This window comes from Melanotaenia boesemani, chromosome 12, assembly GCF_017639745.1.
Source record: "Melanotaenia boesemani isolate fMelBoe1 chromosome 12, fMelBoe1.pri, whole genome shotgun sequence".
NCBI lineage: Eukaryota > Metazoa > Chordata > Actinopteri > Atheriniformes > Melanotaeniidae > Melanotaenia > Melanotaenia boesemani.
In genome coordinates, this window is record NC_055693.1 from 28,722,054 (window position 1) to 28,746,386 (window position 24,333).

The window sequence follows — 24,333 nt, forward strand, 5'->3', positions numbered from 1 at the left end:
CAGTTAAGTAAATATAAATTGTTCTACATTTGATATTATACTGACAAAACTTTAAAATATGGTAAGGACTACACTGAAAAAAATGATACTTTGGATTAACTTAAAAAAATTGATGTAATTTGTTACACCTAAAAATATTAATTTTTCTCAAATGAAATTTATGACTTGGTTGAAACCATACTGATTGATTTAATATCAAGCAAAGATGTTAATTCAACCAAGGCAAAAATTTTACATTGACTCAAAGTAAAAATATTACTTATTCTAAAGATCTCTCAGCACTTTTTTACTTTGTTTCAACTCAAGATTTTCACTTTGATCCAACTTAATTATTTACTATGACATCAAAGTATACTTTTACTTTGGATAAAAAAATGAAATTGATGTAATTTTGTTACATGCAATTTTATTAAGTTCGCTCAAGTTGAAATCTTTGATTCAGTTCTGCAAACCATTATTTCACTTTCACATTATTCAGGATGTTTTTTTCACAAGTATAAATGTCACTTAATGCAGGCCATTACCATCCATTGTTTTTGTCTAGTTTTACGGAAGACGGACAGCGAAGAGCAACAACCGGTGTGGACATGTCGGAAGATCGGCGACCAAATGCCCAGGTTTGTAAAAGTCACACATGTACGTACTCAAGTTATTCATTTGTGAACAAAAGTGCGCTGACATCTCAATTGCCAGACTAATGGTCCATACAGAGTAGAACACACCAGACATAAGCGAGTTAGCATGTTGCTGTTATATTGAGGGTTAACCCGGTTATACTTGTGATCACTCTCTCAACTCAACATCAACTGATTAGAAAGAGATGTTGACCAAATTTGGGCGTATGTTAGCTACAAAAACTGAAAAACGCGGGAGATTAACAACTGAGATAGGACTTGGGGCTTCTTGGGGAGCCGTTCCTTTCAAAGAGACATTCATATAGCTACCAAATCTGTCAAAGCCCTATAGCAGGTTGCTTCCCGCGGTCTCGATCAAGGCTTATTCGCTCCCTGCCAGCTTTCCTGCAGGAAACTAACAGTGACACCACGGATAAAGTAGGCACAACGTACGTACAATAGTCTCATTTGATATTAGAGTTACAATAAAATTAATTCAAGTAGATCTGTTTAGCTTAGCTCTGTCCCCCTAAATTCAGAATTGTATTCTATCTGAGAAGTTAATGTCATGTCCTGTTTTGAAATAGTTACCTATTTTCACAACTAATCGATCAATGTACATATGGCCCCAAATACGTGCTTCTCCTCTGTATTTACAGCAAAAATTTTCCAGGTTTTTTTCCAGTCAAGAGCCCCCCATAATGATATGAATTTTGGAACAGACCCCCATATGATAAGATTCCAAAATTTTCAGAGCTAGTGTACTGTGAAACATTTTTTAAATGTAAAAAAAAAATAAAAAGAATGTTTTGCCACTCTGTCCATGTATTCCACTTGAAGAGTGACCTCAGAACTCTCTATTATTGTTTTGACAGGTGGACAATTCTGCAGTTGTAAGGTCAGCAAGACATCTATTAAATTTACTAACAAACTTGACCTCTGGACCTACCGGACCCATAACCTCTGGACCTACCGGGCCCATAACCTCTGGACCTACCAGGCCCATATTCTCGGGACCCACCAGTTGTAGGGACCAAACAGTCCAAATTACTCCCAGGTGCTGTGAAACTTTACACAATAAGAAACACAAAGTAACTTTCAACTTTCAAACATTTGAAAGGTTGTTTTATTAAATTACAACTCTGGATAAAATAATGTGATTCACCTATCATCTCACCATATATGATGGTGTTCTTTTAGACCTGGAACCAGTCAAGAGAGAGAGATTATCGGCCAAATGTTCACACCGAAATGACTAGGTCAGTCATCATTACTTTGTTTCATTATGTTATTTTGATCAGGAGAAGCATTTTTTATACTCTGTTTTGTTTTATGACAAGTGACTGTTTTATAACAGGTCTTTTCCAGGCCTCTTTGGACCCAAAGAAAAGCGCCGCTGCCGAGGGATCAACAACTTCACACCTGTGAAGGAAATCCAGTTAACGTTTTATTTGTTGCCCAAGTTGTCTGAGCGTACTCCGAATGGTAGTGAAGAATTTTTTCACATGCAAGCAGGCTTGGGACGACGTTCTACATTAATACCAGAGAACTACACCCATGATGAGGTACATAGGGCACCATCCCATGTTGACAATGTAAAAGCTAATAAATAAGATGTTGCACATATACTAGCATAATAACACTTCAAAGCACATTATTTTTCAGCATATGCAAAGGGTGGAGTTTATAATCTCACCTATACCATGGTTGCTACATCTGTCTGGAATAAACTAGTATTTCAGATACTTTCACCCATAAACTAACTTTCATTTAGCTTAACTATTTCATGTCTCTCTCATTGCTTGGTTTGTTCTATCTCAGCTTCTACTTTTTCGATAAGAAAGAATGTATGGCTGTGACGGAGTAATTGTCAAAGTGTGAAACAGCAGCATAACTCCTTAATAGCCATGAAAATATTGAAAAATAATGCACGTTCTTTTAACATTGTTACACTAGGAAATTTAATAACCCCATGGAATCTGATACATTATCAAAAGTGGTCTTGTTGATATTTCTTTTTTTGTTGTTGTTGTTGTTGTTTGTTGGTATGTTTTAAAGGTATGTTTACGACTGAGAGACCTATATCCAAAACTGGAGGGTGTAACAGGAGGATGGCTGATTTACAAAGGAACAGGTAGTTTTACAATGGGCTCCTAAATTTCATACTTGCAGAGATATTTGGTCAATGTGATTAACGTGATTGTGTTACAATGGCTGCTATCCATTTTTGATGAGAATAAACAATAACATTTCTTAACAGGTGGATGGGGCCATCGGAAGCTAAATGTGGTGTCTCCCGAAGACAGTGGGTACACTGGGTCACTGCTAAAGACAACAAGTGGAAGTGGAAGGAATGTTCTCTACATTGCTCCATTACAGGAGGAACTAGACACTTAGCCACTGCCACCGGATTCCAGGCCTTTCTTCAATATGCCAAAAGCCATGTGCCACTCCTGTCATGCCAGCTATCCACTACAAATACTAGCTCTACATGTTGAAAAATGTCAGCCTTCAGAAACATCTGCAATAGAGGTATGTATTTTCATTGTTGAGGTTGGGCTAACACATCACACATTTCTGTAATTGTTTAATACAAACCAAGAAATTTCTGCTTCCTATTTTTGAAAACTCACTGATCAAGAGCTTCTTCAGGTCCAGCATTGTTGATGTCATATGAAATAGGTATCATGTTTCCCATTTTCAAATAATATCTGAGCTCAGAACTGCTGCTTTCTACTAGCACATCAGTGATGATGACTTGGATGCCATGCCACACCCTATGCTAGAAGCTGAAGACAATCAATTGGACTCAAAACTTGAGGTGAGCTTTACTACTTTTAAGTATGTTCATGACTGAGAGACCTATATCCAAAACTGGAGGGTGTTATCCATATCCATTTTAATATATTGCACAATAGATCACACCTTGTGACAAAAATGTAATGTCCTATTGAAAATATGTTTGGTTGCACTAGTGGAGTTTTTCAGGTAAGTCATACACCTTAATGGATTTAAGCGATGAGGAGCTGTCAGAGGTATATAATAAAACTACCTATCCCTTTGTCACTTATTTTACAGCCTACAGATGGAAATATGGAAACAGCAGAGGTAACATTGACTACTTCTCTATTTTGAAAGTAACTTTGTGTTAATTTCTCATTTTATGTGTTTTTGTGGATCCTCCTGTTACAGATCATGTGTCCTATATGTGGTATGACATTCCCTCAAGGCATGATTGACACACATGCAAGTGATTGTGGAGAAAGGTACTGTAATCTCTTTGTATTATTTTGAAAAATGTCATCATATTTTGGAGGCTCCGTCCAACCATGTAGCTTTTCATCAGTGAATATGTTTGAAAAACTTGTTAAACCCTCAAAGCCATAATTTATATCATACAGATTTTGGCTTTTGGTTGTTACCACTGCCACATAACGAAGAAGTAATCCTCAAGTCTCCCTTTTGTCCTTACTATGAAAGTTCATGCTTTAGGGTGAATTTGTTAATGTATTGTTTTGTGTGGGTTTTCATGGTTTTGCTCCACATGTTGAAAAATGTGGGAAAATCTTCTCTCTGGTGTTCACAGTGATGTCAGCCTTCCGTCATCCTCAAAACACAAGATTAGCATTTCTTGGTTTGTATGCATGGTTACTGTTTTACTCATTGTATTGATACCATACATAAGATTTGTGTGTTGGCATTGCTGGTGAATGAATGTGGATGAATGTTTGGTGATGGTTGGAGAGGCCGTAGGCGCGGATTGGCAGCCACATTTCTGTCAATCTGCCCCAGGACAGCTGTGGCTACACAAGTAGCCTACCATCACCAGGTATGAGTTAGTAGTGAATGAATAATGGATACACAATGTAAAGCGCTTTGGGTGCCTTAAAAAGCGCTATATAAATCTAATCCATTATTATTATTATTATTATTATTTGACATATATGAAAAAAGTTGTGAACCTGACACTACAATCTGAAACCCCCAGACGTATCATGCCCTATAGTTGCAATTCTTGCATATTCTGTTATATTTATTTATCCATCAGCCTGGATGACATCTTGCAAACCTTAACTGCTGCCGTGAATACAGAGGGAGAATTCCCTATCACTGTGTCAAGATCCAACATGGTGGAGAGCGGCCTTACGCAGTGGAAGCGGCAAAAATGCAGGGGTGTCATAAGTCTGTGCCCTCATATTTCATCATCGTGACAGGAATTTTTCCCCAATTTTTTTTTTTTTTTGAGCTCTGTTCTCTCTCTCTAAGGAGTGCTGGTGAAATTTGGGCAGTAAGTTTGGCTCAAGGTGGGCCACCACCCTGCTGCCTAAAAGAGTGGTGTTATAAATACTTGAGAGCTACAGATGGACAAGGTAGTAAAAGAGAATGTCTGTGATTCTCACTGCAATTTCATTATTGCTCAGGTAAAAAGTGCATTTTTTTTATTAATGTATAATGTTTTAAGTTATTGACTCTTGATGTACCCTCTTTCTGGTTTTTGGGATGGTCTTAACTGAAATATGTGTCTCTCAAAGATTGAGTCAGCTAATAAGGAATGAATCACAGAACTGACTGAAGAAATATTGAGCTGTGGCTACCAGGGTCCTGTTGACATGAAAAGGAGAGATGAAATCATTCGGTAGCCTAATTTCTGTCTCTACAGTATTCTGATTTCATTTGAAGTAAAATTTTAGTGAACCAGCAAACTCCATATGGATTTTTTTAATGTATTTCAGGGCAGTTGTACTTCACGCCACTGTCCGTCTGGTGCCGCTTTTGTCCCAACTTCGGGATGGGCTCAAACTTTATGGTCTTGTTGACCTGGTCTGCCAAAACCCAATCATCTGCCAACCACTGTTTGTTCCAGGGATAGACAATGAAGGTCAGTAAGTGTCCTTGGAAATAAATTCCTTATTCTAACAATAATATTAAACCATAAACTACGTAAGATTTTATTATTTAATCTGCCATATACATACACATATGTATGTGTGTGTAATCGGTGTACCAGGAAATCAGCACTGACAAAGGCAAGGCAAGGCAGTTTATTTGTACAGCACATTTCATACAGGAAAATTCAAAGTGCTTTCCATAAAACAAAGACATTACAGATATTTAGAAATAGTAAAAGGCATCAACACATAATCACAATAAAATAATAAATTACATTAAAATGATTAAAAGCAAGATAAGTTAAAAAAAAAAAAAAGTTAACATGCAGATTTCATGCATAGGTGCATGAGAAAAGAAATGTTTTTAACCTGGATTTAAAAATGTCTACATTTGGTGAAAGTTTAATATCCACTGGCAGTTTGTTCCACTTGTTTGCAGCATAACAGCTAAATGCTGCTTCTCCATGTTTAGTCTGGACTCTGGTCTGGACTAGTTGACCAGAGTCTTTGGATCTAAGAGCTCTGCTAGGTTTATATTCTCTGAATATATCACAGATGTATTCTGGGCCTAAACCGTTCTGGGATTTGTAAACAAGCAGAAGGGTTTTAAAATCTATTCTGTGACTGACTGGAAGCCAGTGTAAAGATTTCAAAACTGGTGTGATGTGTTCAAATCTCTTAGTCCTGGTTAAAACTCTAGCAGCAGCATTTTGGATGAGCTGCAGATGTTTAATGCTCTTTTTAAGAAGTCCTGTTAAAAGACCATTACAGTAATCCAGCCTACTGGAGATGAATGCATGGATGAGTTTCTCTTGGTCTTTCTGGGAGACTAAACTTTTAATTCTGTTGATGTTTCTGTTACAACCTGTGATTAAATGCGTTTTTTCTTAATTAATCGTAATTAACATGTTAAAGTCCCACCCCTTGTGTATACACCTATCTCTTAAGATAAATTTGTTATTTATTTTCATATAGGTAAAGACACTGTTTTATTTCTCTCACCAGGCTGATGCTGACTTCGTTTTTACAAAATGCCACCCTGACTTCAGCGAGAAAGGCTCCAACAAACACCAAGTGGAAATTAGCATCATGAACCACCTGCAAGATTTCTTACAAGAATTGGAATCTGGTAATTAAAAAAAATAATGTTCTTCCTACACATGTTTAGCATGTCTAAGGTTTACCTAAGCAAGCTACTCTGAACATCAGCACTGCTGTGATTATCTGTTGCCTCGCAGCTATGTTTGAAGCACAACCTTGCCAATATTCAGTATAACAGCATGACTTTAGGTCTGATATTATGCAACAGTTCAACAAGAGCTTAATGTTGAGTAAAAAAGAAATGGTGTAGAAAGGTAAAAAAATTAGTTACCAAAAAATGTGACACAACGTCAACTAGTCCATAGACCTAAAAAACAACGGTTATATTCTATTTGCGGCACAGCTGTGTGTGGAGCAATTTTTACTTTTAAAAGTCCAAGTGATGTTATATGGAATATCAGCTTTTACGATATGCCTCTCCACCAGTCCAATATTTAACTGTTGTGTATTGTAAATAAATATTTTAACATTTCTGTCAAACATAACTTGTGAAATTGAATGCATAATTTTTCTTTAACATTATTGTTCAGTGTTTGAAAAGGTGAAGAGACAGAGTTTGATGACAGCCCAACTTCTCTCTCCCCAAGCAAATTCTTACAGTGGCTCACAAGACAGGGCCACATGCCTATTCTACCTGAAGATAAAAGAAACTTCAAGGTCTGTGTGCAGTTCAACCACTCCTGTCACACTGAGTGGGGTGTTCATGGAATATGCTATCCAACAGTTTCGGCATGTAGCAATACAATACATCTACCTGTCCAGCATATGCAAACCTATGCTAAGTTTAAACAAGTGATGACAGAGGCTATCCAGCTTGGGCAGGCATTCCATCAGGTGTAGGATTAGATAAAATCAAACTAACTTGATGTTACAAGCACTTTGACAGCACTATATGGCATTTTATTATTCTGGTTTTAGGAGTTTTGAAAATGTTTTGACTGCCTTTAAGAAAAAATGTTTTGGGAATGTTACAAGCTATATGGCATTTTCCTATTAGTTTTAGGAATCCCACAGATGTTTTGACTGCCTTGCAGAATAAAATGTATTTTTTTTTCATAACTGTTACAAGCACTTTTACACTTTATGGCATTTTACTATTCTAGTTTTGGGAGTTCTAAAGATGTTTTGACTGCCTTTCAGAATAGGAAAAAAAGTCTTTGTGTTCCAGATAAGTACTCCTTACCTGACTGTATGACATAGCGATGGCGTCCCAGTGGAAAAGGAACCGCCCCTAAGACTATTCATGTGTATTAAAATATATTTGTTAAATGTATTTCTTGTTCATGCATTGATTCATTCCGAATAAATAGCTGATTGGTTCTCAGGGCAAAATATTGATAAGTGAGTGCAGCAGTAGTGCCTCCTGATGTGATAAAGGATTTAAACGACAAAAATGGATGAATGGATAGATAAAATGGGAACCTCGATGTCAACTTTTTCAATGTTAAGTATTACCATAGTAAGTATGACCTAAAATACTTTAGGAAAAATGCTCTAGCTAAATTCTTTGTAACCACTGTACACTCCACTCAGACAGAGTTGAATTGGATTGAACAGAGAATATTGCCTAAGGTTGAGACAGATCCTTCTGATTAACAGATGGACAAATTTCCAAACAACACATTGTACTTAGAAGCGGTCAGTGAGTAAAGCATTTCTTTTTTTACATTCAAGTGTGCAATAACAATAATAGCACATGCTGTCCCAACTGAACCCTATGTTCAGTAATGGTATGTCCATCAATGATGGCAGAGCAGGTACTGTGCATGTGAGAGAGTGGTAAGATAAATATCTCTTCCAAAACAGGACGAAGGTGAAAGGGAATTAACGGCAAGGTGTAGACATTCGTCATCCTCAGCCGTCAATGGGCGTTCCATTTCTGGCACATTGACACCTCCAGTTGTATGATGAGGTGGCCCAGAGTTTTCCCAATCGATGTTGTCAATTTGGATGTTCTACAACAAAGATAAATTAATGCTTAAAATTTACAATTTAAAAATCATCAGATATTAAGCAAGGCAACGAAAAATGCCATTACTCAACTGCCACCAACCCAACCAACACCATTTCAAGCAGAAACTCCTGTGTTCCCAGCTCATGTCCCATCCAATACTAACCAAACCAATGCCATCTTAGCTACAGAGATTCAGCTAAGATAGGATATCTATTCTTATTTGGATGTTGGGCATTTCTTATTTCATTGAGGGTATAATGTAATTCTCCCTACAAATGAAATATTTTACCTTTGATTATGGACACTTTTTCCACTAATGAAGCTCCCACATCCTGTGCCTCTAACGGTGAACATCAACCTTGCAATCTCCACATTTTCAATTCCTTGGTCACCTCTTACCCTAGGTGTTAACATGCAAATACAAAACAAAATTAATTTTGACAACTTCATATCCAATTAAATAAAGAATCATGCTGCAAGGGACAAAATACATTAATTATCTTACTTCGATAAATAACTGACAAAGATTTGTACAATAGAATGGATTAGATTAATTAGTATTGTTTTACATAGGAACATAAACTGTGGAAAGCCGATTTATTCGTAATTAAATATTTAATATTCCACAAAACAGATAAATGAAAATGTACTAAATAAAAGTTTGAGATATTTTTCATTATGTTAAACTTTATTTTGTATTTCCAAGTATTTCAGGTCACTGTTATTTTGCAGCACCACTGTGCTTTGACAACACCAAGCTCGAGAACCCCTGTTCAAGGTATGCATACATGGTTGTCGTCTCTAGCCCAAACGCTGCTGGTAAGCTTTCGTGCTGTCATTCAATGACAAAACATCCTGCTCTGGCAAAAATGGCAGCCATTTACAGCCAGAGTAGGATGTTTCTTCATTGAATGACAAAGCCTAAAACAATTATTGAATTTAGTGTCCGTACAGGGTGACTACTAAACTAAGGTGGCTGAGGCTGACAGCTGTCCTGTCATCTTATGGGGATTGGCTGACATTAACTCTGACCTACACCGCATAGCACCAGAAACCCCGCCCCTTAATTTGAATATGAAGATCCAAAATAAAAAGACACACACAATGAAGCATTACAGTCATGCAGCAAAATAAAAGTATACTGAAACACAAAGAAAATTTTTCACATTCAAATTATGAAGAATTATCAATAATACTAATTTCTGTATTCATTTAATTGTGAATAAATTGGCTTTTCATAGGTTAAACCATCTTAGAACACAAAACTAAAGAGCATTCAGAAAGCACGTCTTCTGATAGAATAATGCTTTTGTGAGACGATAGTAAAATTACATCATATCAGTCTGGTAACCTTTGATCTACACACACAATTTGATCAGTTTTTACTTTGGTCAGCCAATATCTACCTACCTACATAAAAGGTTATATCAAAGTTTGCTTGGCATCTTTGGAGATTCTTGGTTTAGGATCATGCACAGCTAGACAAATTAACAGGGGCAAAAACATAGCCTCCTGGCAGAGACAAAATGCATGGACATTAAATAATCAAAAGTTTACAGGAGAAATTTGAGGAATTCTTGCCTTACGAGAGAAGCTATCTACTCCACCAAATATCACCATGTTGTATCTGATGGGACAAATTACATAATTTTGTTTATAAGAATACAAAAGGAATTCTTGAAATCACAAATTACGTTATTTATAAGAGAAACCCAGACCTGATGAGTTTATGATTGGTATCAATGTGCTGCAGAAAATGCAGACCTTGAACTGAGTATTTTCGCCGAACCACACACCCCATGGTAGTTAATCTTGACAGGATGCCTTCTGTATTAACTCTGTGCATTGAGGCCTTCACTCTCCTCCACTGTACACGGTGTCCCTCTGCTTGAAGACAACCCTTAACAATCCTGTATCCAGCATGAGGTAATCTGGATTTAATTGCTCTGATTCTCCCATCTAAAGCATCATCAGTGATAGAGTAGAGTCTCCTGACTGACATATTGCACTCTTGCATTCTCCTGTACATTGTACGTCTTGACACCCCGAGAATGTCTGCTACACACTTAACAGAAAGACTTATCTTAAGTAGACTGTGTAGATGATCTTCCGTGATCTGATTCCGATAATGTCCATGAGGGCCCATCATCCTCACTACAGCAGGAAAAGATGGAGGTGTCTTTTGCTGCTCTAACAAGCTGTTGAGGTCTTCAATAGCATCACAGACATCAGTGGGTAATTCCACATTCTCCAATGCACCAATGAATGTCCTCTCTTGGGTGACTATATATTCAACATAATCCAGATCCAGAGGGTTGTTGTTGAGTGCATAATGTAGCCTTTCCTTCAATCTGGATAGGCACTCACGAACGGGCATATTCTGCAAAAACCAAAATTAAACATTAAAATACATCTTCTAACATAAACGCAACAATATAGCACTGTTGAAAGAGTAGGGCCCTACCGATATGGATTTTTTTTAGGCCGATTATGATATTTGGCAGAAAAAAATTCAGATAACCAATTAATCGGCCAATAATTAAAAAAATATATAATGAATAAAATATCTTCTTTTTTGTTTCTTAATGCTTACAACAACAAAGATATGAATTACAAGCAGAACATTTTACTGTTTCACAATATTTTGTACTTTAGTACTTGTTTAACTTGACAGTAGAGAAGAGTTTTCAAGAACAACATGTAACAAAACATGAAATGTCTGGAAACTGCTGTACTGATGAATTTATCTTTAGATTTGGGCCGTAGGTTTATCCTGTATATAAGCAACATAATGAATTAAGTTACTGGCTAAACATTATTTATGCACTTTAATGTTAAATTACATCTTCTTTACTCTCATTATTTTCTTTACCATGAATTGATGTCTCATACAAACCAAAATAAAAAAAAAAACACTTTCACAGATGTGAAACATGTCATCTTTGATAAAGTTGCATTTTAAAGTTGCGTTCACATCCCTCCTGCTACAATGCGCCTCAACGTACAGCTGACGGAGTGATGAATGGTTGTTCTGTTTGCACACTGCACTACAGTTACTTACTGGATTAGCTGTCAACTAGTGCTATGCTAGGTTAGCATAACTACAGTGACTTTATTGCTAACAGACTTCTTGGGGACTCGCCTTACTGTCCAAACAGGTTATGCTTCGAAGGAGCTTGTTTGTAAGCTGTTCAGCAGTTATTTGTTGTGTTCAACTACATAAAACAAAACATCTAAGTTGTACACAATGCTTTTGGGGGTATTACAAAACGTTGTGCCTACTTTGTCCGTGGTGTCACTGTTAGTTTTGTGCAGGAAAGCTGGCAGGGAGAGAATAAGCCTTTATCGAGACCGCGGGAAGCAACCTGCTATAGGGCTTTGACAGATTTGGTAGCTACATGTTAAAAGAACGTGCATTATTTTTCAATATTTTCATGGCTATTAAGGAGTTATGCTGCTGTTTCACACTTTGACAATTACTCCATCACAGCCATACATTCTTTCTTATCGAAAAAGTAGAAGCTGAGATAGAACAAACCAAGCAATGAGAGAGACATGAAATAGTTAAGCTAAATGAAAGGTAGTTTATAGGTGAAAGTATCTGAAATACTAGTTTATTCCAGACAGATGTAGCAACCATGGTATAGGTGAGATTATAAACTCCACCCTGTGCATATGCTGAAAAATAATGTGCTTTGAAGTGTTATTATGCTAGTATATGTGCAACATCTTATTTATTAGCTTTTACATTGTCAACATGGGATGGTGCCCTATGTACCTCATCATGGGTGTAGTTCTCTGGTATTAATGTAGAACGTCGTCCCAAGCCTGCTTGCAGGTGAAAAAATTCTTCACTACCATTCGGAGTACGCTCAGACAACTTGGGCAACAAATAAAACGTAAACTGGATTTCCTTCACAGGTGTGAAGTTGTTGATCCCTCGGCAGCGGCGCTTTCCTTTGGGTCCAAAGAGGCCTGGAAAAGACCTGTTATAAAACAGTCACTTGTCATAAAACAAAACAGAGTATAAAAAATGCTTCTCCTGATCAAAATAACATAATGAAACAAAGTAATGATGACTGACCTAGTCATTTCGGTGTGAACATTAGGCCGATAATCTCTCTCTCTCTCTTGAGTGGTTCCAGGTCTAAAAGAACACCATCATATATGGTGAGATGATAGGCGAATCACATTATTTTATCCAGAGTTGTAATTTAATAAAACAACCTTTCAAATGTTTGAAAGTTGAAAGTTACTTTGTGTTTCTTATTGTGTAAAGTTTCACAGCACCTGGGAGTAATTTGGACTGTTTGGTCCCTACAACTGGTGGGTCCCGAGATTATGGGCCCGGTAGGTCCACAGGTTATGGGCCCGGTAGGTCCAGAGGTTATGGGTTCGGTAGGTCCTGTTGGAGAAAACCTTAAAAATGCACAAGTAATAAAGAACAGGTACTTCTTCCCATTGTATTAAAATAGGCAGGTACTAATTTCCCACTTTCCTAATTAATACGGTACTGTTCCACACATTTTCTTTCTACCTTTCTCTTTAGGGTCTTCTCCTGCGTGTTCTTTGATGGATCAAAATATGACAGACTACTTCTCTCAGTTAACTAATTTATTAATTACAATTGATATGAGAAATGTGCAAATACAGAATTCTGGATTGGTATTGTCTGTCCCCTGGACTAATACAATACGGAGTCTGCTGCTGTTACAGTCAGAACTCCCTCTAACTGATCCTGGAATCCTTATATAGGGGTCTGAATCTACACAGTTTTGCTGACTCATGCTGGAGTTGCAGAAGTCTGGTTGGGTGTAGTCACAGATGTCTACCCCCCTCCTTGTGACACCCATCCATTTGGTGGCTTCTTTTGTTCTGGAAAACAGGGACAAAGAAAACACACAAACAAACAAGGTATCTCCTCTGAACTCCGGTCGACCCAGAAATCTCCCTTAAGGGTAACATTCCCCATGCTGTTTAATGGCAACACACCGTTAGTCAGCCCCCCACATGTTCTTTTCATATGGGGGGATGTGAGGAGTCTCATTGTTGCTTAAGCACACTTAAATAATTCCTTGATGAGTATCTCTATAAATTTCTTTACAATTCCCTCTTTTGACCTCTCACAAAGAGGTCAATACTACTATATGTGAAATTTACACCACAGAATCACACTCACTGTCATCATGTCATTAAAAGGAGTTTCCACACCTGACTGTTCTTTAAGCTCATTAGAAAGAAACTGCAGACCAGCCAAAGCATGAAAAACAGAGTAATCAGGAGCTGTATTATTAGGAATGAAAGTACAACAAGAATCGCCAAACATTGAACATACACCCCCTTTTTCTGCTAAGAGAAAATCTAAAGCCATCCTGTTTTGATAAGACATCAGTGAAGTAGCTTCCAATTGCTGGGAAAGACCAGAAAAAGCATCTCTAGTCAACTAGATGGTCAGCCTTTGGAGATTATATTAGATATAATTTATTCTATCCACATTCTTATTTACAGTAATAAAACAGGAAAATGGATTAAAAACCAGCTGCAACCTGGTCCACTAATTTATACTAATCCGGAACACCTTGTGGGACTCCCAACGGCATTTATGTAGACAGGAGAATTATGAGTTATGGAGAATTCAGTTGATGTGGATCTCTTACGGTGGGAGACAAAACTACCAATGTGAGCATGGTCAGTTAGAATAGAAGTGGTAGTCAGGAAAAGAGTAATTGACATGACCAGGAAGAGCTCTAGCAACATTAATTTACTCATATTGTGCCAGTCAGAAACATTAACAGTAGTTAAACAACAAAACAAGGAGATAATATAACCTTAATTCCAACATCACTGGTTCTAGCTAATAAGGTGTGATTACCTGTAATGGGGGTGAAGACTGGAGGAACAGCTTTAACAGATGTTAAAGGGAAAGAATTTTTCCAAAAACTTACAAGATGCAGTCGGGCTCTGAATCATCTGAAATTCCAGGATGCAGCCTGTAAACAAAGAATCAGTAGAGCCATAGACGTAAGGTCAACAAGCACACTGATTAAGATAAAACCAACTTTCACCTTTACCCTTTAGTCTGCCTGAATGTGACGTTACTTCACTCACTTCAAATGGACCCATCACCTGTAAAAGTTTAGCTCAAAATGTCATATAGAACAATATCATTTTTTGATTTTGAAATAGACATATAATTAAAAAGATTTAGTGTTGATTCTTCATCTATAGACAGATCCATGCCATCAGTCCTGCCTTTCAGAAAAATAAATGTGTGTCCTGTAAATCAGAGTTAGCAGCATTATGAAACATCAGCCTTTGTGAAAGAAACTGAAGCAGCATCCTGGAAGAGAACCTGCTGGAAGAAAAAATGTTAAAGGAAACAGTCTGTACATTGGGGTCAGAGTCAGAAAACTTTGTCAAAGTCACGTCACTGGTTCTGCGCAGAAAGGCCGAATCAAAGCAGGTAAATTTGTCCTGCATTTTATAAAGATCCTTAAAATTCATTATATTGTTTTTGGAAAACATCAATTGTTTTGGAGATCTCTTATCAATGCTTTGAACTCCAAGATGACATGGACTTAAAATCAATTTGAATATTCTTTCAATAATATGTCCATCAGCCAAATTTGCTCAAGCAGCTTTTTCTCTTTTCATCTTTTACAAATCCCTCTTTTTAAAAGAGAATCAGATTTAAAATATCCATGGTTATTAAATAGGTTCTACTTTCTTACTGTACCTCTCTGTATATATTTTATAGAGCACTTTCCTGTATTATTACAGAAATAATAACCTAAAAATAATATCTATATCAACGTACATTTGTTGTATTGTTAATTTACTCTAATTCACATTCATCACCATTGTCTCTAAGTATTTGGAATTTATTTTTGTTACGACCCGATTCAGGGGCATGATTGGGTGTAACAAAAGATGATGCTGGGGACAGATGGTAAAGGTAAAATAAATCCATTTTATTGAAACCCGTGAACGATGAATGAAAACCTGTAACAAAAAAAAGTACACAAAATAAACAAGTGTTGGGGTTAGCGGACCTGCTAAAAGAAATATACCAGAACCTAAACCAAAAAACCACCGAGTGAAAACCAAAAGACTGTACAGAGACTCGGTGAAACTAAAACCAAACAAAAGAGCAGCAGATCCATAAACTAAAGTGATGGAAGTCACAACCAAAACCAAACACTAATCTAGCCCAACACCAAATCAAAAATAAACACTGTGGCAGAAACACAAACTAAAGTGTAACAGAGCCTGAACTGAATTGAGTGTGTAAACTAAGGTGAATCCAAACTAAAAACAGAACCATCCGAAGTCCCCACATGGGACGCACCACAGCCAGGAATCCTCCTGCTGTGTCCAAATAATGGTCTGCCCCACAAAAGATTCACTAACACGAAGCACAGCGAGCACTCAGTAGGCCATGCTACCACCAAAATCCGCCATAACTCGGAACGAGGCCACCTGTGCTAAGCAGCCACGTTCCTACCACGAACACACAAAGACTACGTGAGAGGAAGCGGCCTGTTCCAATCCAGCCTCCCGTCCAGACCGGCCTCGGCTACAGCCCTTTCAGCCTCGGCGCTTAACAAGCTGCAGCCTGATTGGCCATGTCTGGACCAATCAGAGGAGCGGAGACAGAAGTGTGTCGGCTCCAGCCATTCCAGGCAGCGCTTCCAGATCAGACAATCAGCGGCAGAATGAGCCGCAGCTGCCAGCAATGAGCAATGGCCGTAACAATTTTCTTCCAAGCAAATCATTTTTTGATTCATCCGTTTTCAGACAGATTTTGGATCCTTAGTGCACTTGACTGAAATATATCAGGCCTTAAATCTATATCCCTAAAAGCTGTTTCAGATTCAGTTATTGTTCAATGTAAATTATAAACACAATACCAGGATTATCAAAACCTTAACTTAAGCCAATTGTTAACAAACTTAAAATAATCAGGACCCAGAGACACATGAACAGTTTTAGTGCAAATCACGCACACACTTTTTCAGGAAATTTTTCAGGAAATTTGCATCACCACACAGAACCAACCAGGGAAAACTGCAGTATTTATGTGAATGCACATAAGGATCAGTATGTTGGCATTCAAACCTCTGGCAGAAACAGGATTTACTTTCTCCCATTTGTTAAGACGTATGAATGAGAGAAATACCATCTTATCAGATCCTTGAGGAGCAATTAGGGTAATCTGGAGGAAATATAAATTCATGTGTCAGTGAGTCACCATAATAATGTATCTGAAGGGATCAAATAAAAAATGATTTCCAATCTTGTTTTTATTTTTTATCTATTTTTTGTCAAAGGTGTGAATCAGCGTTGGATGACTGAGGAAATGTTGTTGCCTCCAGCTCACTAAACATATTTTCTTCTTTGTAAATCATGAAAACAACACAGGGTTAGTAACGTCATGTGGGTCAGTAGCAAGCAGATACTTCGTTGCAGTGAGCTTGTGTGTGTGTGTGTGTGTGTGTGTGTGTGTGTGTGTGTGTGCGTATATGTGTATCTCTTTTCACAGTTTTGAACTAGTCTTATGTGTATGAAATGTCTAGAAATGAAGCTTTCTTCTGTTTACTCTTTAGCACTTTCTTTCCATAAAAGATGTAGATCTGTTTATCTTCAGTATATTAACAAAGTTTTGCATCAAACCATTAATTATTTATAGTATGAAATCAGAACAGTCTCACCATCAATGTGTCGACTGGTCACATGACTGCTTCCATCTCCGAGTCAGCTCTGCCGTGGATCAGCCAGATGGCAAACTGCCTTTTTTATTATGGCCAATGACCCTTTTGACCACATGTATATTCTGTCTCTAGTCAGTAGAAATGGATAATCTCATGACCTCAGGTCCCCAGCACCCACCTCTCTGTTCGCCTCTGCAAAATCCAGTGGCCACGCCTCCATGAAACTGGACTACAGAGCTCACAGTTAGTTTCTTGTCTTGGTTTGGTCTTCTTGTCCTCTGAACAAAGCACATGATCAGGAGCGCTGTGGAGGATGGTGTCCTACCATCCAAAGCAAAGTTTACACGTCCATCAAACATCTGGTTTCAGTCTCTTTGAAACTCAAAGCAGAGGAACTCTGGTGGTAATTGCTGGAGATCAAATGTCTTTGTTTCTTCTCTTGAATCATGTAGAGCATCAGGTGGAGCAGGTTGGGGTGGGTATCAGTCTCAGTTCATAGGAGATGGTGGTGATTATTATTCTTTTTTTTTTTAGTGGGTCTCTGCTGACTTTTATTCCAACGGATGAGCTGAGTCGAATCGGATTTGCAGCCTGTGAAGAATTTCAAGAAAGGAAGTCTCAGACAGGGAAAAGGGAGAGGGAGGAGAGAAGAAAGGAAAATAGGGTTAATAATTATCCAGCAGAATGTGTGTATGTCTCTCCAAGAAGAGTTGCATATGTTTTCTCTCACAGACTTGATAATGTAAATGTATCTTTAGATGTATGTATATAAGTATAAAGCACAGTGTGTCTTTCTTTTCAATCAGACAATCAGCTTCAACTTCAGAAAGATTCCTTGTGTATGTATTAAGTTTCTGGAGCAGAGCAAAACATTTCCTCAGACAGACCAAATTATTTTACATTATCTGAATCTTTCAATGCATAAATTTAGCATCTCCTTCTAATTTAGTTTTTACTGACACAAAAACCTATTTTAATTTCTCATGAGATTTCTCACAACCTATTCAACTTTTCAACCACCAGCGAGGTGTCCACTCTGCCTGTTGCTTTGGAATGTGAGTCTCCAGTCACACACACACACACACACACTCACATTATTTTGCCTTTTTTTTTTTTGTCTTTAACTTGTTGGCACAGAATTGATCTTTTAGAACCTTTTTACTCCGGTTCAAACATTCAAACATTATCTTTAAAACCCACTAGCTCGGTTTTGTCTAACTATAAGATTGAGGCAATCATACAAACTTATTTCATCACACGATTTATACTCAACTGCTCGCTTGTAGAAGGCAGATTTCCTGTCACCATCCGACGCCAGACTCAGAACCCCAGATGACTGGCCTCCCACCTAACGTTGAGGTAGAGGTCTTTTTTACAGGTCCCGGACCTGGCTGTGCAAAGTCTTCAGTCTCTCGGCGATTCCATACTGGGTTCAGATGAGTATTTAGGATCCGGCTCAAAGAACCAATATGTTAGAAAAATTCATTTCCAACATGAAGCAATGCAAAGCTAAACCTTCTACATAAGGAAGAACCACAAAACATTATTCCTCTCTTTACTTAGTTTCTCTCTTTAAGGTCCCCGACCTTTTCTGTTTCATCTCTTAAGCTTCTACAGAAGATCTGTTATCTTCTGTGGTCAATTTCTTGAAATCCCCAGTCCCATAACACTTTTAAAACTTCTAAATACTACATCCAATCACTCATTCACTCCACACTTAAAATGATACACTTTTCACTTATTCTCTTTTTCTCTTATCTGTTTCTCTTTAACTCTTATACTTCTATTCCTTTATTCAGGATCCCAGATCCTTATGGTCCCAGACCATTTACGCGTATTTTCCTTTTACTTCTATTATTCTTCAACTTCTTAAAGCCCCATTTCTCATACCAAAACTAAAACCATCTGTTACCTGATCAGGCACTTAAATTTAAGGTACTCAATGAGGACAATTTTTAGAAAAGGTTTGTCCTTACCTTCATTTATGACCGGTCTTTCAGTGCCTGATCTGGGTAGAGGATGATTATGATTATCCTTTAAATCCTATTTGGTGTCAGCAGAGAGAAAATTTAGTAAATAAAATTCAAAAACATTTAATAATTATGCCATACCAGATCCATCACGTCGGGGTCACCAAGTTGTTGGAGAAAACCTTAAAAATGCACAAGTAATAAAGAACAGGTACTTCTTCCCATTGTATTAAAATAGGCAGGTACTAATTTCCCACTTTCCTAATTAATACGGTACTGTTCCACACATTTTCTTTCTACTTTTCTCTTTAGGGTCTTCTCCTGCGTGTTCTTTGATGGATCAAAATATGACAGACTACTTCTCTCAGTTAACTAATTTATTAATTACAATTGATATGAGAAATGTGCAAATACAGAATTCTGGATTGGTATTGTCTGTCCCCTGGACTAATACAATACGGAGTCTGCTGCTGTTACAGTCAGAACTCCCTCTAACTGATCCTGGAATCCTTATATAGGGGTCTGAATCTACACAGTTTTGCTGACTCATGCTGGAGTTGCAGAAGTCTGGTTGGGTGTAGTCACAGATGTCTACCCCCCTCCTTGTGACACCCATCCATTTGGTGGCTTCTTTTGTTCTGGAAAACAGGGACAAAGAAAACACACAAACAAACAAGGTATCTCCTCTGAACTCCGGTCGACCCAGAAATCTCCCTTAAGGGTAACATTCCCCATGCTGTTTAATGGCAACACACCGTTAGTCAGCCCCCCACATGTTCTTTTCATATGGGGGGATGTGAGGAGTCTCATTGTTGCTTAAGCACACTTAAATAATTCCTTGATGAGTATCTCTATAAATTTCTTTACAGTCCAGAGGTCAAGTTTGTTAGTAAATTTAATAGATGTCTTGCTGACCTTACAACTGCAGAATTGTCCACCTGTCAAAACAATAATAGAGAGTTCTGAGGTCACTCTTCAAGTGGAATACATGGACAGAGTGGCAAAACATTCTTTTTTTTTTTTTTTTACATTTAAAAAATGTTTCACAGTACACTAGCTCTGAAAATTTTGGAATCTTATCATATGGGGGTCTGTTCCAAAATTCATATCATTATGGGGGGCTCTTGACTGGAAAAAAAAACTGGAAAAATTATGCTGTAAATACAGAGGAGAAGCACGTATTTGGGGCCATATGTACATTGATCGATTAGTTGTGAAAATAGGTAACTATTTCAAAACAGGACATGACATTAACTTCTCAGATAGAATACAATTCTGAATTTAGGGGGACAGAGCTAAGCTAAACAGATCTACTTGAATTAATTTTATTGTAACTCTAATATCAAATGAGACTATTGTACGTACGTTGTGCCTACTTTATCCGTGGTGTCACTGTTAGTTTCCTGCAGGAAAGCTGGCAGGGAGCGAATAAGCCTTGATCGAGACCGCGGGAAGCAACCTGCTATAGGGCTTTGACAGATTTGGTAGCTATATGAATGTCTCTTTGAAAGGAACGGCTCCCCAAGAAGCCCCAAGTCCTATCTCAGTTGTTAATCTCCCGCGTTTTTCAGTTTTTCTAGCTAACATACGCCCAAATTTGGTCAACATCTCTTTCTAATCAGTTGATGTTGAGTTGAGAGAGTGATCACAAGTATAACCGGGTTAACCCTCAATATAACAGCAACATGCTAACTCGCTTATGTCTGGTGTGTTCTACTCTGTATGGACCATTAGTCTGGCAATTGAGATGTCAGCGCACTTTTGTTCACAAATGAGTAACTTGAGTATGTACATGTATTGTTAGGAATTTTAACTTTTACAAACCTGGGAGTTTGGTCGCCGATCTTCAGACATGTCCACACCGGTTGTTGCTCTTCGCTGTCCGTCTTCTTCTCTTTCTGTAACAGCTTTTGTAAACTTACCATGGAAAAAAAAAATCACAGTACTTTTGCATATTAAAAAAGACCTTGTGCACAAATAGAATTTTTTTCAAACTTATATCTCCCTGAAAACCTGAGACATAAAGTAATAGCCCTTAAGTATTTGTAACTGCTAATATATGGCTATTCTTTGATATAATCACCGGAATGTAAACCATTATAAATATGAGAACAGTGAAAATCACTAAACATGTTAAAACTGGTTTCTCTGGTAGGAACATTGAACAACTTGTCCATTCTTCTGCAAATTTCCTAAATATGAGGTATAACAGAGACAGGGCCATATCCAAATATCTTACTTTGATCAATCTTACATCTTGGGCTTGGGATTCAGACTAAACACTCTGCGTGCCATTATCTTTATTTCTATCTCCATGAATATTTTCTGCAGTGCATCAAAAGTGTGTTTCAACTCACATGGATAGCTCAGATTTAGAGCACAGATAAGGCCAAACAACATGGCATAACAATGTCCGACTGATGGCAACTCACTGAGGATTTCCACACCATCGATAACAATCCCAATGTCACATGGTGGATGGAGAGGATCCTCCTCCTCTCTGATGACAAAAACTGCCATGGTAGACCTCTCCAGCTCTTGTTCATCCTTCTGACCAACCTGATAAAAAAAGAGATAGCAGATCAGTATTTGATTTAACAATGTAAAAAGTTACATAGACTATTCTCCCAATCAAATCTAATAAAATAAAATATACACAAAAACATTGTAAGACCACTGCAGGACAGAGAACTCAAGCAACAAAAGGAAAATGAATGTAGTGTGAACTTTTAGTCTGACATTATGTGTATGAGCTACTTGCCAGATACTCCTTGAAGAGATTGTTCATGTCTTCCCCAAGGAACACAGTGAGGGCCTTCACGAGGCACTCCTGTCTCAAATTCTGTAGGTGAAAACATGCATTTAATATTGCATTTTAACAATGACGATAAATTACACAATGCACAAAAACCAAGCTAAATGACCTGTCAAACTCGCAAGAAGCTCAGATCTTCGTGACACAGAAGTACCACAGTCTTTGCAACTCCACATTCATCGAGGACTAGGAAAGAAAGAACAACTTACCCATTTACCACTTAATTCAATTGACAAAATCTTGCATGGACATTTGCATTTATGTTGTAGAAATAGTTGGTTGTTGTCTGTTAAGTCTTCAGTAGAAAAGCAATTTCTTCCAAAGGGAGTATTCATTAATTTTAAGTTATTATCAATATAGTGTTTCAACGTAGTATTAAAAGCACAATTTAATAATTGATCACACAGCTGCAATCATTTGTTTTAATTTTTTTAATCATAGGCTACATAAAACATAATGAAATGACAGAATTTATTAATGCTTTTTTTAATATATATATTTTGGGTCCCACTTTCCACCTTTACATTTGTTATTTGCTTCAATGTGCAGACATTTGTTCTCATTATTTTTGTTACAGTCAGGTACAATCAACTTTACACTATCTGAATATGTTTTCCCCCCTTTTAAATGGTCATTTGTGTTTACAATTATGAAAATATAATAACAGATACATACCCAACATTTAATTCCCAAATAACTCATTTTGTTAAAATTACTTTTAAATACTAATTTAGTAAGTATGCATTTGTGGTTAAGCTCAAAGTTATTGTTTCAGTAATGCATTTCTATTTTAGTTTTGTCATTCTTATTTAAAATAAAATTAACAGTTTATTTAATGACTTACCAAATTCAGCAATGTGGCGCAAACAGTCAAAAGACCTAGGTTCAACAAAAAAACCTGTAAACATAAAGGAAAATGTGAGACTTCATCTTTATTTTGGTGGGACAGTGCACTATTCACAACAGTCACTAAAGACAGTAAATAATTAATTAGAACAAGGACGTAGATTTGATTTCAAAAGTGTGTGTGTGTGTGTGTGGGGGGGGGGGGGGGGGGGGGTCTACTGTAACCCCTTTGTTTATGTCACATTTAACTAGCAGAAAGAGAATGCGGCGCCTCTGGTTGGTCAACTGCCGGGAGTAGTTGTCGGGAGTACGCACAACAGCTGTTTCGTCGTAGAAGCAGCAGCAGAACTAGTGAACAAACCGAAGTAACTTAGTCAATAATGTAAACACAAAACATGCGGCCGTACATCTTCTAACCCGAATCAGACCCATAGAACAAAAGTGAACAACTCATAAATGCAGCAAGATGTACCCGTCACGTTTCTAGCAACCCTTATTCACATCTATTGTTTCATGTAGCTAATGTTTTTATCCCGTAAGTCTGGCTCCTGTTTAGCCTTGTTTCCATTGAGCGGTTCGGTTTGGGCCGGTACGGTACGGTCTGGTGCATATTGAGTGGTCCAGCCAATTCTGGTGAGCGTTTCCACTGTAAGTCGGACTGCCACTGGGTGGTGGTGTTTAGACCAAATGCCTAGTGTGGCGTCATTCTAGTGCGACGACAGCAAACGAGATGCTACTGAACAAACAACAATGGAGGCCATTCAGCAACTTGTTTTTGTTCTGCTTAGCTTGTGGTTCTTTGTACAAACATCACAAGCCGCATTGTACAACAGATGGTTGTGGGTGGCAAAGAGCAACACAGCCAAAAAGAGAAGAAAACTTCTGGCTTGGGTCTTGCGGTGGAACGAGATATACGCCGTTGTGCGGCAAAGACAAAGACAGAGGCGCCACAGGGTAAGCGACTTCATGCCATGTTATCATGTATGTCATGTAGTTGTACTCATATGTTTACTAACTTGTACAAAATAACCTCTGTACCCGAAAAGATATTACATGGGTAGCTTAAATATGAACTGCACTGTAATGTAATGAGTTAGAAAGATTTGTTCAGCTCTTTGGCTCAACCAAGTACTGAATAAGCTGTGTGCACTTATGCCCAAGTTGACATTGTTTGACGAAATCGTGATGTTGTATTTAAACAAAATGACATACAAAAAACTAAAAATAAATAAATAAATAAATTATATGCACTGCCTCTAGCACTTTATGACAGCACCTGGGTCCAACTGGACTCACAGCAGTCTGACTACTACTTAATTATGACGTCCCATCTTGTTTGAATTCTTGCTTGTGTTGTTCTTCCTCTCAAATGTAAGTTGCGTTGGATAAGGGGGGTGCTAAATGACTGTAGAATAGAACAATTTTCAATTCTG

The 24,333-nt window shown here is 37.7% G+C and overlaps 4 long non-coding RNA genes across 4 annotated transcripts; 2 read left to right on the plus strand and 2 right to left on the minus strand.

Annotated features, from left to right (window-relative positions):
* Positions 1-552: 552 nt before the first annotated feature.
* On the plus strand, positions 553-1,863 carry LOC121650840. Its single transcript, XR_006012343.1, has 3 exons — positions 553-617; positions 1,490-1,671; positions 1,815-1,863. It is a non-coding gene; the product is annotated as an uncharacterized LOC121650840 (long non-coding RNA).
* A 3,101-nt stretch (positions 1,864-4,964) lies between these two features.
* LOC121650523 lies at positions 4,965-7,868 on the plus strand. The gene is made up of 5 exons (XR_006012292.1): positions 4,965-5,035; positions 5,147-5,250; positions 5,348-5,493; positions 6,509-6,632; positions 7,146-7,868. It is a non-coding gene; the product is annotated as an uncharacterized LOC121650523 (long non-coding RNA).
* Positions 7,869-12,354: 4,486 nt separating this feature from the next.
* Positions 12,355-12,955, minus strand: LOC121650912. The gene is made up of 3 exons (XR_006012360.1): positions 12,849-12,955; positions 12,643-12,705; positions 12,355-12,544 (listed from the first exon to the last, which is right to left on the minus strand). It is a non-coding gene; the product is annotated as an uncharacterized LOC121650912 (long non-coding RNA).
* Positions 12,956-15,838: 2,883 nt separating this feature from the next.
* Positions 15,839-24,061, minus strand: LOC121649764. The gene is made up of 3 exons (XR_006012169.1): positions 24,051-24,061; positions 23,628-23,633; positions 15,839-16,042 (listed from the first exon to the last, which is right to left on the minus strand). It is a non-coding gene; the product is annotated as an uncharacterized LOC121649764 (long non-coding RNA).
* Between the last annotated feature and the right edge of the window lie 272 nt (positions 24,062-24,333).